The sequence below is a fragment of the Phascolarctos cinereus genome, unplaced genomic scaffold (assembly GCF_003287225.1).
Source record: "Phascolarctos cinereus isolate Bilbo 61053 unplaced genomic scaffold, phaCin_HiC Scaffold_726;HRSCAF=1367, whole genome shotgun sequence".
NCBI classification, from domain to species: domain Eukaryota; kingdom Metazoa; phylum Chordata; class Mammalia; order Diprotodontia; family Phascolarctidae; genus Phascolarctos; species Phascolarctos cinereus.
In genome coordinates, this window is record NW_027556098.1 from 144732064 (window position 1) to 144747950 (window position 15887).

At 42.8% G+C, this 15887-nt stretch overlaps 1 long non-coding RNA gene across 2 annotated transcripts in view; it reads right to left on the minus strand.

The window, feature by feature from the left end:
- The window catches only part of LOC110192071 (uncharacterized), a 113524-nt gene that overhangs the window by 4124 nt on the left and 93513 nt on the right, over positions 1-15887 (minus strand). The window contains exons 3-6 of one of the 2 annotated variants that reach the window (XR_013482713.1): positions 8544-8572; positions 8002-8092; positions 5077-5189; positions 2419-2542 (exon numbers count right to left, since the gene is read on the minus strand). This is a non-coding gene — a long non-coding RNA (uncharacterized LOC110192071). The remainder of the gene's footprint in view (positions 1-2418; positions 2543-5076; positions 5190-8001; positions 8093-8543; positions 8573-15887) is intronic. The other variant, XR_013482712.1, reaches the window with a different exon arrangement.

Consider the following 15887-nt stretch of genomic DNA (forward strand, 5'->3'; position numbering starts at 1 on the left):
GCCAAGGCACTGTCAGATTCAGAACCCACTGCTTTTAAGGAATTCCATTATCCTTAGCAAGGTACAGAGTTCTACTTCCTTCCTTCTTTCCTTCCTTCCCTCCTTCTTTTCTTTCCTTTTCTTTCTTCCTTTCTTTCTTCCTTCTTTCTTTTTTTCTTTTCTTTCCTTCCTTTGTTTCTCTCTTTTTCTTTCTTTCTTTAAGCAAATCCTTATTAAGTGTTACAAAGGTACCAAGCACTATGCTAGGCATTTGGGATATAAAGACAAAAATGAAACAATCCTGCCCTCAACAAACTTATAATCTATTGGTGGGAAACAATGTGAACCCAGAGAAGCAAATCCAAAGTGTAAATAAGGTAATTCCTGATTGGGTAGGAGGGCATTAGCAACAATAGGCATCAGGATGGGCTTCCTGTATCTGGAGAAGTGAGCCTCAAAGAAAGCAAGGGGTTCTACAAGGTAGAGGTAAGGAGGAGGTACACCATGGCATGGAAGATGGCCTAAGCAAAAACCTGGAGACGGGAGACTGAATGCTTCATATGGGTAACAGTGAGTAGATCAGTTTGTTTACAACGTCAAGCACACCAAGAAGCATAATGTGCTAGAGAGATAGACTAGAGTCAATTGGAAAGGGCTTTAAATGCCAAACAGAGAAGTTTGTATTTTATCCTAGACGTAATAGGAAGTTGTGGGAGCTTCAGTGAAACAATCCTTTTTTTTTCTTTTTTAGCTGAAACTATTCTATGAGACACAGGAGGACCAGAATTCAGAAGATCTGGTTTCTGTTCCCAGTTCTGCCACAACTATCTACGCGAAGTAGGGCACATCACTTCCTTCCCCACCCATAATGTGAAAGAGTTAGATTAGATCGCTCTGAAGGTCCCTTGTAGTCCTAACATTCAGATTCTATTTTTAAGACATATTTATGGAAAAGGAGAGCCCAAATGGTCCATGAGCCCTTTTTGGAATGTACACAGTGACCTGGGTTAACTAGGCTACTTCTAACTCTCCAAAATCACCATTTTACATGAAAATCACCATTTTAGATCCTTGGAGGGAAGCCTTGACTTTTCCAGTTCTTAAATGCAGAGACAGGTGGATACTCCTGGCCACAGCAACTAGATAAGGCTTGTCTTTGTTGTCTCTGCATCTTCCTTGTAGAGGAGACTCAGGCTTTAGTCAGAAGTGGATAACTCCTAAGGCCTCTTCCAAACCTTTAAATCTGTGATTCCTTTTGTGTCCTCCTTTCCCATTCAACTCCCCACACACACACACACACCCCTTCTCTGAGCTCCTCCTAGGTACCTTTAGAGCACCCCCCTTCTGCCCAGGAACCCCCACAGTGCTGCCAAATCCTGGCCCTGGTAAGTACCTCACCCTCTGGATTAGTCAGCTGCTCCCAACATGTATACCACATGGAGTTATCATAAGGGGTTCATGGATCTGTACCCAAATCCATAAATAAACATATCTTCTGTAGACTAAACAGTATGCCTCACACATAGAAGTAAGACTTTTTTCTAATGCATGTTGGTGCCATTATGATGAACAATATACAAAATCATTTAAAAGTGTTACTGAATTCAGGATAGTTTTTGTTGTATAGTTTTCTCAATACATAGAATATTACCCTTTCTCTCATGAAGAGCCTGGAATTTTTTTTTTGTTAAAAAGATATTGCAAAGTCCTCTCTTCTTTGCTAACCCTGACTATACTTACATATCATTTCTTAGGATCCTATTTTCTATTAGGTAAAAAGGGGTAGAAATGACCTAATATAGCCAGGCAAATTAATCTTTGCTACCTTGTTAGCTGGTTAAAATGTTGCCCTCCTTAGGTTATGGCATACCTCAACCCATTTAGAAAGTACATGTCTCCAGAAGGCCCTCAAGCAGTAACTTTTGTGGTGGAAATTTCAGGCACCGTAGCATACAGTTTGGGTGAAGGGATTAGAGAGAAGCGAGCATATCTGTAAGGTGTATGAATCAGAGCAAACACCCTAAGCCCTAAGCTTCGAGTATAATATAAGCTCTTTGAAGACAAGGGACTGTCTTATTTGTCTTTTTACTTAGCATAGCATAGTGCCTGGGACATAATAATGGATGCCTGTTGAACTGAACTGAACTGAATTAAATCGAACTGAGCTGAACAGAATCACATTGTATTGAATTGAGAGATTCCCTCTATGCTGTTGGTGGGGAGGCAGTGGCCAATGGGAGGAGCTGACTGTACAAAGGAAGCATTTAAAAAGACCTGAGGCTTATATACCCTACACACACACACACACACACACACACACACACACACACACACACACACACACACACAATCAATCCCAAATACTGCCATTATCACCAAGGCAAAACTGGTGGGACTGCCCTCCCACCTGCCCCAAACATCCAGCTCCCCGGTACAAACCCTTTCTTTGGAAACTTCTTTTCTCCTTCAAGTCTACTCTTGCTGTTCATGTTAAGCTGCTATCACCAGAAATAAAAATGGCATGTGTGGGCTGGGCTGGGCTGGGTAGGAGAGGAGAGGAGAACTGGAAAAAAAAAAAGACACATGAATCTGCAAATATCTTTGACACACAGCTCGCTTTTTTTCTTTTAAGGAATATAATAAATTCATCGTGATACTTTCAAAGCTGTCCAGCTTATCTATGTTTCCTTACTAACCTTCTATTGTTCTCTAATGTGCATTTTCTTTGAAATGTTTTGGTGACGCTCTTCTTTTTTTTTTAACATCACCCTCCCTCTCTCCCTTACCCAAATCTCCTCATTTAAAAGAGAAATGAAAAAAAGAAAACCCTTGTAACAAATACACATATTCACTCAAAATCAATCCACACATTGGCCATGGCCAAAAACGTAGGACTCCTGCCCAATAGCCATTGCTCAGCCTTCTTCTCCAAACTTATTTAAGACTGCTGACTATTTAAAAGGCAAGACTCAACAAAGGTGGGTTTAGTTTCTTTTCCTGACCTCCCATGCTGCCCATTCTTTCTTATTCATCCCCTATACCCCACGTCTTCCCACTCTCAAATGCTCAGAAGAGCAAGGGCTCTTCTCTTTCTTGGAGTACTTGTGCATTCTTATTGTCTCCACTATTTCATTTATGTAGATAAATCTCAAATTTATATTTCCTTGCCCTCACCTCTTCTCAGAACTTCAGTCTTTTATCTTCAGCTGCCTGTTGAACATTTCCAGTTGAATGTCATCTTAAATTCAACCTGTTTAAGACCAAGATCATTCCCAAAGCTAGTAACCCTCCAGATTTCTGTATGTCTGTGAGAGATCCCATCATCCTCCCATACGTCTCAGCACAGAAGCTCAGGCATCCTTTGTTCTCCTGCTCCCCCAGCCCTGAGATGCAGTCAATTGATTCAGTCCTGATGCTTCCTATTTTTTTGGTAGCTTCTCTAGCATCTTGCCCTTCACTCCATCCCCACTGCCACCACCTTCTTCTGCACCTTGTTTTTTTGTCCTTCGTTCTCAAAGAGGACGATGACATCAGGAAGGTGATGCCATGACTTGAAAGTGAATTGGATTTAAGTGAAGGAGGGCTGTTCAAAGCCTCACTCTCTCCTCCTCTGGGTTCAGTGGCAAGATGCAGATCAGGACGACTAGAGAAGGCCCCAGGATGCAGTGGGAGACCTTGGCCTTTTTAAGCTAAGGTCTTTCTGAGTTCTCACTTTGACTGAGATGATGCTCATTCAATGATTAAGGCTAGGTAAGAAATGGGGTAAAGAATGACTTCTTTTACCTAGTCCAAAAAAAAAATCAATCTAGGAGAGGAAGACCCTCAGAATTTCTGGCTAAAGCAGAAACAATTGCTATTTACACTCACTCTGAGCCATCATAGGCCAAACAATGCCCAAGTAAGGCTTGGGCTTGGACCTATTGTTGGCCAATCAATGAGAGCCAGAGTGATTTGGGTTTAAAGGCATGGTTCTTAGAAAAGAAATCTAGCCTGCAAACCCTAAGATATCTTAAGAAGTTTCAGTGATTAAAACTTTTATTCCTTTGGGCAGGGCATTCGCAGGTAAGGGTATGATTCCCTATGTGGACAGAGGGCAGAGAAAATGAAGGGAAGGGAAGGGAAGGGAAGGGAAGGGAAGGGAAGGGAAGGGAAGGAAGGGAAGGGAGGGGAAGGGAGGGAGGGAGGAGGGAGGGGAGGGGAGGGGAGGGGAAGGGGGGGGAGGGAGGAGGGGAGGGGAGGGAGGAGGGGAGGGAGGAGGGAGGGGAGGGAGGGGGGGGGGGAGGGAGGAATCTATCTCCTACGGGCCTCCCTATCTCTGGTATCTGCCTCCATCCACTTCATTCTGGACACCACTAGCAAATTCAATTAGTCATTACCTAAAACAACCCCTTCCTTGTCAATAACCTGCTCAAAAACTTCCAATGGCTCACCACTGCACACAGAAAGTGTGGCAAGAGTCAGTGTGATATAGTGGATCGGGCACTGGACTCAGAGTCCAATAAAAGCACATATCTTACATATTTTTTAAAAAGTCTTCTCTTATTTGTGTATCTTTTACTTCCTTTTGTCCATAGCTTCTGTCACAGTATGTTCTCAATAAATATTTGATGATGGTGATGGTGGTGATGATGCTATAGCCCCCATGATCTGAGCAGACATGCTTGCCATAGGTGGGGTTAATTGCATCCCAGATCTCCACAGACCCCCTCAAATCCTACCACATGTAGGGCAACATAGCTGTGCACTGAACTGAGGCCAGAGGCTAGCTCCTCTCTGTGGCTCGAAGAGTAGGACTTCCTTGTTCCCCGATGAAACTGAATTGACTGTGTGAATATAGCCACCCACATGACTGGTGGTTTGTTTGGTGGGGGGGATCAGGTCATTTCTACACATCACGCCGACAGATGCAAGCTAACTAACTGTGATGAAAACAGATGACTCACTTCCACATGCCTTCCTGAGCTGCTGCTGGAGGTGGGCTGGGGATAAAAGCAGATGATTATGACCACTGGACAAAGGAGGTAAAATCAGTGCACAGGGAACTGCCCACCCAATTCTGTCACTAACTTGATGTATGACCTTAAGCAAGTCACTCACCTCTGTGTACCTCATTTTCTTCATCTGTAGAATTCAGACCAGCTTATTTCAGGTCCCTTCTAGCTCTGACATTCTGTGGTTCTGTCACAAAATGCCACCCTCTGAAATTGACACTAACAAAAATGAACAGGTAACAGAAACCATTCGCAATCTGCAGGAGTTTCCAGCCCTAAGCATCTTGTTGATGATATTCAGGTGCCTCCAGCTCACTGTTGTAGAAAAAAATGCTGTACTGGGAGTCAGAAAAGTAAGAATAACAAATTATACTGATATGGTGCTTTGAGGCATATAAAGCATTTACCATTTAAACAACATTTTGGGGTGGTGCAAGGCCTGTTATCTCCATTTTGCAAATAAGGAAACCAGAGGTTTTCCGCTCTTAGTGAAGGTGAAGAAATATTGAACTGGGCTGTGACCTCGTCAGCTTTGAAAGATTGGAAAAGTGGGCTGCAAAGGGTCTGGAAGCTGAAGTCATGACCGATTTTTCCAACAGATGAGCCCAGCAAGGAGCAGAACCCAGAGAAATCTGTTTGACACAGCACAGAAGTGGCTCACAGGCAAAAACACCCCCTCATCCATGGGCCATGCTGAATTCAGAAGTGAACTCGGTGAAACAAATGCTTTTTAGCAACTGCTTCAAGGTTGAGCCCATTCTCCTCAGGGCACAAGGTGCTATCGTGAGAATGAGCTATGCAGTTTGGGGGCAGGCTGCTGGTACATCTGTTCTTGTGATATCCATCTCATTGTAAAAGCTAAAAATCAAGCAAGCAATCACAGGGTAACCTCCTTATTGGCCGCTGAACAGAAATAACTGATGTCCCAGCAGATCTTTAAATAATAAATAGCTAACATTTATATAGCACTTACTACATGCTGGGCACTGTGTTAAATGCTTTACAATTAATATCTTATTTGATCCTCACACGAACTCTGAGAGTTAAATGCTATTATTATCCCCATTTCACAGATGAGGAAACTGAGGTAAACAGAGGTTAAGTGACTCGCACCCAGGGTCACATAGCCAGTAAGTATTTGAGGCTGAATATTAACTCTGACTCTAGGCCTAGTACTCTATTTTTTTGTGGGGAGGGGGTTGGATTTTTGCTTTTTGGTGAGGCAATCGGGGTTAAGTGACTTGTCCAGGGTCACATAGTTCATAACTGTCAAGTGTCTTGAGGCTGGATTTGAACTCAGGTCCTCCTGACTCTGAGGCTGGAGCTCTATCTACTGCTGCCACCTAGCTGCCCCAAGGCCTAGTACTCTATTTACTATGCCACCTAGATATCCCATCTTTAAAAGGTAGTGACCCCACTCTTAAGAATTTCTTCTGTTTCTAGCAGCAGGTTGTATCAGGATTTTTTCCTAGTCACTTCCTATGAGAGGGAGAGGAAGGACCCACTCACCTTATCTCAGACTACCATACAACCGTAAGGATATAGCAGCTAAAGCCTACCTACATCCTGACTAGGTGTATCCTGATCCTAGGTCTCAGACTGTGTTATTCTTTCCTGATCCTTGGTAAAGATTATCTATCCCAAGATGACCACATCCAGGCTTAGAGGCTACCTTGTAAGTTTAAAAAGTTCAATGGCCCTGGGTTCTTTGGTCAAAGCTGACTAGAAGGAGGGGGAGAAATCCCTGGTAACTACTCTAGCAGTCTTGGAACAGACCCCCACCCAGAAGAGGAGGAACTCACATTCTGGCCTGCCTTACCAGAACATACATACCATGAGAGAAACAGTGTGGAACTGAGGTAAAATGTCAAATTCCTATATAGCCATCCTGAAAACTGCTTTATTGTTCTGATAAGGTTTAAGTCTGAATCTCCCTGCACCTCAAAACAGTAGTTATTAAGTTAAAAGTTATCGATTGATTAAATCTTGTCAGTGCTCACTAAGTCTTTTGTGTATTTTAGAATTTGTTTTGCGGGCAGGCAATAAATACCTGTCCCATACCTGACTTAACATTGAATACTTTTCTACTCTCCCCTTTGGAGAAACCCTCAGACATGAGCCAAAAGCTAAGTATTAAGCAATTTTTCCCAGGACTGCAGGGTTGGGGATTAGACAAGCCAAAGAGTGTGAGAAAAGGGAGCCTCCTCCTTCTCTTTAGAGGCCAGGCTCCCCCCAGGATTGACCCTGCCCAGACTGAATTAATGAATCTAAAGCAGATGAGCCCCTTATGGAGAAGGGAATGGATAGGATTGCTCCTTGGCTCCCCACCCCCCCCCGGCCCAACAGCAATTCTTTATTGTTAAAATGTGTTATACTTGTATAACACTTTTAGCTTTACAAAAGACATGGGCTTGAGTTCATATTCCTCTATTCATTAGCTTTGTGACATTAGGCAAACCTCCTATTTGCCTCAATTTCCTCTGAGCCTCAGTTTCCTCAACTGTAATACTTGCATGTGTGAAAGCTGTTCCTTAGGGCTGGAACACTATCCCTCCATATTTCTGCCTGTTGAAATCCTTTTCCTTTAAGGTCCAGTTCAGGGCCTCCTCCTCCATGAAGCCTTCCTTGATCCCCTCAGTTGAATGTAATCTTTCCCTTCTAAAATTTGCTTAGACCTCTTTGTTTGAATCTCTTCCCAGGCTTCATCACATACACCTTCTACTACACATTTCTCTGCATGTCTTGAACCATAGACTTAAATCTTCTTCAGAGCAAGGACGATACTGTTTCTTTTTCAGATCCCACCGCCTACCTAGTACAATGTCCTTGCATAAAGGCATTGGATAAATGTTTGATTAATTGAATTGAACTGAATGGAACTGAATGGAAATGAGTTGAACTGAATTCAATTGAATTCAATTGATTGACCAGTATTCTGGTTGTTGGTGTCACTCTTTAGCAGAGAGCTCTCTCTCGTGGAAAAATATCCCACAAAGCTGTTCTATTACCATTGCTCAGATTTCATACTCACCTCAAAACTTTCTCATTTTTAATTTGCTTTTCCTGGTACCTTGACAATCAGAAAGTGATGGCTCAGATGGTTCATGTGAGAATCACATCCACTAGAAAAAGACAGAGAGATAGTATGGCATACAGATAAACACACTGGTCAGCAGCAGAAGTCCCGGAGTCCTGCCTCCAACCCTCACCAGCTAGATGATGCTGTGCAAGCCACTTAGCATCTCAGGCCTCAGTTTCCTCATCTATTAATTAGGAGCAAGGATATTTGCACTTCCAACTTCAGAGGGTTGTTGTGAGGAAAATGCTCTGTAAACCTTAAAAGATTTTACAAATATAGGCTATTTATTAGTCTATCCCCCACGATGAATGAGTAAGCTGTCATCGTGATTTATTAGTGAGTCTCTCATGAGTTTGGTCAGCATGAATCGATTTTCCAAAACCTTATTACCCATGGGCAGCACTCTTCATTCCTAAGTGACTGTGTGGATAGAGCCACCCACACAACTGGTGATTTGTTTTGGGTGGGGGGGCAGGGAGAATCAGGTCACTTACCGTCATGTGGATGGATTCCAAGCAACCAACTGTAAGAAAAACAAATGACTCACTCATTCATAGCCTTAGTGAACTGCTAACAAGAGTGGGTAGGGTGGGGTTGAAAGCAGACAATGTGACCACCTGGATGAAGGAGATGTAGTCAGTCCAGAGGGAACCACAGCATCCCCAATGTGGTGAACCCGAGGTAAACAGATAAAATGAAATTCCTTAAACAGCGGAGGGCCCCAAATCCTGGTGACTCCAACAAGAGGTAGCCACTCCAAGTTCTCATCTGCCAAGTGAAGAATTGACCCAGGTTAGTCATCTAGTTAGTGGCAGAGCCAAAACTAGAACCCAGAATATTTTTTGTTGCTGGTTTGGGCCTCTTTCCACTGCTGTACAATTGGCACAGGCTGAGTCATTGTCACCAGAACGTCTCCTTGACAATACAGATGTGTAACCTGGGAAAGATGAAGCATTTAAACTGCTACCACCCATTATCTTATTAGCATATTGAGCTCAAATAAGTATTTATTAAGCAGTTACTATGCAAAATTGAGCAGCTGGATGGTGCAGTGGAGAAAGCTCCAAGGGGCCTAAAGTCAGGATGTCTTCTTGAATTCAAATCTGGCCTCAGATACTTATTAGCTATGTGACCCTGGGCAAGTCACTTAACCTCATTTGCCTCAGTTTCCTCATCTGTAAAATGAGCTGAAGGAAATGACAAACCATTCCAGTATCTTTGCCAAGAAAACCCCAAAACTGGGGTCATGAAAAGTCTGACATAACAGAAACAACCAAACAACAACGACAAATGTGCAACATTAAGTGCTGCTATCTCTCAATAGTTTGGCCTAATAATATATACAGAAAAAAACGGTAATAAGTCCATGAAGGATGCGTATTGGCCAGACCATAACATGGAGGTTTTAGGGTTGTAGATTTACAGCTAGAGGTCATGGTCCAAACTCCTCAGTTTACCAATGAGGAAACTGAGGCCTATGGGGGTTAAGAGACTTGTTCAAACCGGAAGTGAGATTTGAAGCCTGGCCTCTGAGTCTGGAGCCAGCGTTCTTTCCAGTGTACCACATTGTTCCAATTGGACAGATACATCACGGAGCTTGTCCATCAGCACCCTGCAAACAGACAATGAGCTGAGTCCAGAAATGATCAGGAAAAGGAAAATGAGCTGGATTTCCATTGAGAAACTGTGCCATGCTTTTAATGGTTTCAAGCTTCTCTCTGAAACAAAAATCCAACTTTTTTATTCATTTATTTTGATTTATCAACAATCACTTCCATAAGCTTTTGAGTTTTCAATTTTTCTCTCCCTCTCTCCCCACCTCCCTCCCCAAGATGGCGCACAATCTGATATAGGCTATACATATACACTCCTATTAAACATATTTTCACATTAGTGATGTTGTAAATAAGAATTAGAACCAATAGGAAGAACCACTAAAAGAAACAAAACACAACAGAAGCAAAAAAAAAAAATAGCAAATAGTATGCTTCGATCTGCATTCAAACTCCATAGTTCTTTCTTTGGATGTACATAGCATGTTCCATCATGAGGCCTTTGGAGATCCAACTTTTTTTTTAAACACTGTGATTCTTTAGACACATTGTATGGCCACCAACCACAGACTCCGTTGAGGCAAAAATTGAGAATCACCAAAAAGCAAAGGCCAAGGCATCCATCAGGCAGGTGTGAATATGCTCTACCACATTATGAACAAGGAATTACAAGAGAGGCTGTATAAAAGATGATAGCAAAGACATGAGTTGCAAAAACATGAGGGGCAGCCAATGGAGAGCCTGCATGCCCCATTGGTAAACTAACAAGGCCAGAATTATTTTGGGAAAGCCCCCAGCGTGTCTCATGGACCTCCAGTGGAAAATGTATGAAAGGATATGGACAAGAGTCACACAGGATGGGCAGGCATGGATGAGTTGTGATAGCGATCACTGGAGAAAATACCCACTTCATTAAGATCCTAGGTACTTTGGATTACTGTCAGTCAGCAAGTATTTATCCACTAAGTGCTAGGAATATAAAGATAAGGTGGAGCAGGGAGTCCTTGCTCTCAAGGTACTCACATTTTAATGGTAGAGACAACATGCAAACAACTATGTACAAACAAAACAAGGACAGGACAAATTAGAGATAATCAACAGAGGGAAGAAACTAGCATTAAAGGAGAGCAATGATTTTGGAGTGGGTGCAAAACACTTAGGATACAAAATTGCAAAAGAACACACAGCCCTTGCCCTCAAGAAACTTACCATCTACTAGGGGAGGTAAAACATGTACAGTAATACCTATTAGAGAACATCAAATATGATAGGGGACAGGGAGAGAGCCATACAACAGGATGTAGGAAAAGTTGAGGAAGGAGAGATCACTTTCAGCTGGGATCAGGTAAGGCTGGTTGAGTAGGATGAACTGCGCCTGGAAGGAAGAGGAGCATTTAACTCGCAGAGGTAATGAGGGCATACATTCCAGACAAGAGGGAAAGCCTGGGAATGGAAGCTAGAACTGGTATGTCAAGGCCAGTATGTCAATTTGGCAGAAACAAAGAACATATGAAGGGATGTGAAGTACAAAGACACTGGAAAGATAGGTTGGATCCAGTTTGTAAAGTCTTGAAAGGCCAGTGTAATGGAGGTTAATTGTTCTATAGAGGCCATTCCAGGGGAGCTATGTACACACACGTTCTCAAGATGGCCCCTATGGTCCAATTCAACCTCTACCACGTGGGATTAAAGAATTTTATTTGATTCTATGGGAAATAGAAAGCCATGGAAGGTTTTGTTTTTGTTTTTTTTTTAACAAACTAGCTAACCCAGGTAACTTTATTTTGTTCACTATATAAATATGAATTGAGAGGGGAGACCCTGGAGGAGGGAGACCAGCTAGACTATTATAATAATTAAGAAGGGATGAAGGCCTAGACAAGGATGATAGCAGTGAGGGTGAAAAGATGAAATCAGATCAGGGAAAGATTGTGGAGTTATAACTGACAAGATGAGGTGATTAATTGGATGTGGAGTGCGACAAGAAGAAAGATGAATCCAAGTCCTCAAGCCTGGGGGACTGGGAAGATGTTAACTGTGCCATTTTTTTAAACAGGGAAGGTGAGAAGAGGGACAGACTGAGGAGAGGAAGAGTTAAATTTTGGACATATTGGGTTCAAGGTGCCAGGGAGAGAGTCAGGAAGAGATGTGTGGTAGTCCTTTGGGCATAATGGACTAGAGCTCATTGGGGAGATTAAGATGGAACAGATACATTTACAAGTCATCTTCATGAAGGTAGTAGCTGAAGAAATGGAGCAGATGCTATTGGAAAGAGAGAACGTGTAGGTAGAAACGAAAAAAAAGAGAGCCTTGGACAGAGCTTTTGGAGACTTGGGAGGCACTTGGGAGGCAGAAAGAGGACAGTGAACTAATGAAAGAAACCCACAAGGAACATTTGGATAGAGAAGAGAAAGGGTAGACGATAAAGCAGTATCACTGAAGCCTCAGGAGAGTATCTAGAAAACCAAGGTGGTTGATAGGGCTAAATACTACAGAAAGGTCAAGAAAGAGGAGGACTGAGAAAAGGTCGTTTGGTTTAGCAGTCAAGAGGATTGGAAGGAGGCAGCTAGGTGTCACAGTGTATAGAGAGCATGGGCCCTGCAGTCAGGTGGACCTGAGTTCAAATCTGGCCTCAGACACATACCACTCACTAGCTGTGTGACTCTGGGCAAGTCACTTAACCCCAATTGCCTCACCCCCCCCAAAAAAAAAAGAGTATTGGAAACTTTTGAGAGAAATGTTTCAGTAGAGTAGTGGGGCCAGAGGTCAGATCTCGGAATCAATCAATAAACATTATTAAGCATCTCCTATGTGCCAGCCCCTATGCTAAATGCTGGAAATAAAAAGGTGAAAGACAGTCTCAGCTGCCAAAGAGCTGACTGCCTAATGGGGAGAAAGCATGCAAACAAGCATGTTGTATAAGTATACAAACAAATATGTGTACAATCATGCTATATAGAGTATAGTTTAGGGATAATTAACACAGGAAAGGTACTAGAATTAAGAGGATTTGGGAAAGGCTTCCCGTAGAAAGTGGGATTTTACCTGGAACTTGAAGGAAGCCATGGAAGCCAGGAGCTGTAGATGAGGAAAAACATTCCAGGCAGGGGTAACAGCCAGTAAAAATGCCTAGAGTTGGGAGATAGAGTCTCTTGTATGAGGAATAGCAAGGCGGCCAGCGTCACTGGATCACAGAGCACACGGAAGGATACAAGGCATAAGAAATATTGGAAAAGTGGCAGGCAGCAAGTTATAAAAGGCTTTGAATGCCAGAGATTATATTTGATCCCAGAGGTAAGAGGGAGCCACTGCAGTTTATAGACCTATGCTTTAAGCATCACTTTGGCAGCTGTGAACATTGGATTAGAGTGAGGAGAGATTTAAACACAAGGAAACCAACCAGCAATCTATTTCACTAATCCAGATATGAGTTTGATGAGGGCCTATACCAAGGTGGTGGTATTGTCAGAGGAGGAAGGGAGAGTAAGGGAGAGATGTTAGGAAGGCAGAATTCACAGGCACTAGCAACAGATAGGATATGGAGGTGGGGCTGTGAGTAAAAGATGGTGCCTAAATGGTGAGCCCGTGTGATCAGAAAGATGGTGTGCCCTAGAGGGCCAGAGGGAAGCTAAGAAGAGAGGAGGGTTTGGGAGAAAAAAAACATCAAGTTCAGTTTTAGACATATTGAGTTTAAGATATTTAAAGGACATCCAGTTTGAGATGTCTGAAAGGCAGTTGGGAATGAGAGATTAGAGATCAACAGAGAGGTTAGGGCAAGATAGATAGATTTGAGCACCATCATCACAGAGCTGATGAGATTACCAAACCAAGTGAAATAGTAATGGAGGGAGAAGAGAAGAGGTCCCAGGACAGAATCCTGTGAATGGATGGTGAGAAAGTAAAGGTAGCCAATGAAACTACTCTTTCTCGGTGTTTAACAGTAGATAGGAAGAATATAGATTAATAGCTTGAGGAGCTGGCCAAATAAAAGAAAATATTTTTAATAGGGGCAGGGGAATCAGAACATATTTATAGGCACTGAGAAAAGAACCAATAGATAAAGATGAAGAGAGACAGAGACAGAGAGACAGACAGACACAGACATAGACACAGAGATAGAAACAGAGAGACAAAGAATGTTGATCAGCATTCTCTGCTGAGGAGATGGGAAATGGTAGAATCAAGGGCACAAGTAGAGGGCTATGCTTAGCAGGGAAAAGAATCAACTCATCATCTGAGATTGGAGCAAAGGAGGAGAGGTGGGCAGAGGTAAATAGAGGTTTGGATATATGGAGAAAGGGAGAGAAGGACATCACAATGGATGGGCTCAAACTCAGATAAGCCCAAACCCAGGTCATCTGCTGGGACAAGTATGGAGATGGGGTAGAATTGATGGAGGAAACAGAAAGGAATTACATAAAATGGGAAGGCATACATGGGTTTTAGTCTGAATTGTTGGAAGGAATACCCACTTTAATGAGATCACATGCCCGCTGGAGTATTGTAATTTATATGTAAAGAACCAAAAGCTGTTGGTAACTCTTCAAAAATCTGGGAGGACAGGTCCAAATGGAACACACACTATTAGAACTGAGCTATAGAGACAACCTAGTTCAACATCTTCATTTCACAGATGAGGAAACTGAAGCAAACAGGGATAAGTGACTTGCCCAGGGTCACACAGCTAATAAATGTCTGAGGTTGGATTTGAACTCAGGTTCTCCAGATTTGAACTCCAGGTGAATACTTTGTCCACTGCACCACCTAGCTGTCCCCTACCCTCTTCCAAACCAAGCTCTGTGTGTGTGTGTGTGTGTGTGTGTGTGTGTGTGTGTGTGTGTGTATGTGTATGTGAGGGAGAATGAGAGAGTGTATCCACATGCACAAGGCAGCTAGTCCTCAGGGGTTAAGCTGAGGTCTCTCCCATATCAGGATAGGACTTCAAAGGGTCAGTCATCCAACTTATTCTCACCTCCACAGAGAAGAGTTAAACATCCTCAAATAAGTAAGAGTCTCACAGCCTCTGTATTAAGGGAGTTGGTCATGCTTTCTACGTACCTTAAATCCCTCCTGCTGCAGGTAAAGCCCATTTCCTTTTGCTTTGCATTTAGTGGAGACATTACAATTCACTGGTCTTTGTAGACCATTTCAATGGGCCAGTGAATCTGTAACCTTACTGATTATATATATATATCTGTGTGTATATGTATACGCACACACACACATGCACACACACACACACACACACACACACACACACACACACACACACACACACACATATAGCTAGTAAGTGTCTGAGGCCAAATTTGAATTCAGGAAAATGAGTCTTCCTGACTATCGGCCCTGCACTCTATCCCCTGCACCAGCTAACTGCCCGTAGGGTAAAGCTGGACCATACCGAAAGGGAAAGATGAGACAGATGGGAAGACGTGTACTGAAGACAAATGTTTTACTACTTCATACTGGCAAGAAAGGGGCAGCAGGGTAAAGGGACAAAGAGATTCCAGGTTGGAAAATGGTGGATTGTTGAGCTGGCTAACTGCAGGGTCAAGCCCTTGGAAGGAAGGAAGTGAACTGCCGTTAGAGTTAGGGACCATACTGGCATATTGAGACTATCTTCCTTTCGCGCACAGCAAAACAGGTCCTTGAGAGCTTGTTGCTTGTAGCTGTGGGTTTTGGGTTAAGAGGAGATTGATGATGCAGGAAGTTTAAATTGGTGTATAGGGACCTTCCCACGGAGCCTGCTCAGAGTTGCCATTCCTCATTCTAGTCCACCATATGGCTAATCCTCTCTAACCCTGGTGGGCCCTGTGTAGTCCCATCTTCTGTTCAGTTTCTATCACAGGCCAAACAGGATGATCATAACAGAAGTGGACCCTGTGGGTCCTACTCTAGACCAGATCACATGGCCCATGACATACTTTTCACTTCCACACAATGTGGGTCCAAGCTTCTCTCACCAAAAGGGTTGACTATAGAGTAGATGGTGACCTAGAGACTGAGGAGTCATGGGAAAGCTGTCTTGTCCCTTCAATTCCTCCCCAATTTGCTTACATTGGAACAAACAGGATAGCTGTGAAAGCCACAGGTCAAAGTAATCACATATGCTAAAAGAAAAGCACACTAACAAAATGGAGACATAATTTTGTGTACAATACTCTTTCTGTTCCACTATGTGTGTGAAAATGTTCATTTTATTTTGGTGTTCGCTTAGTTCAGAATAAAAATAAAATTTATAAAAGTATCTGAAATACCATCACTATGGTTCATTATTTTGGGTTA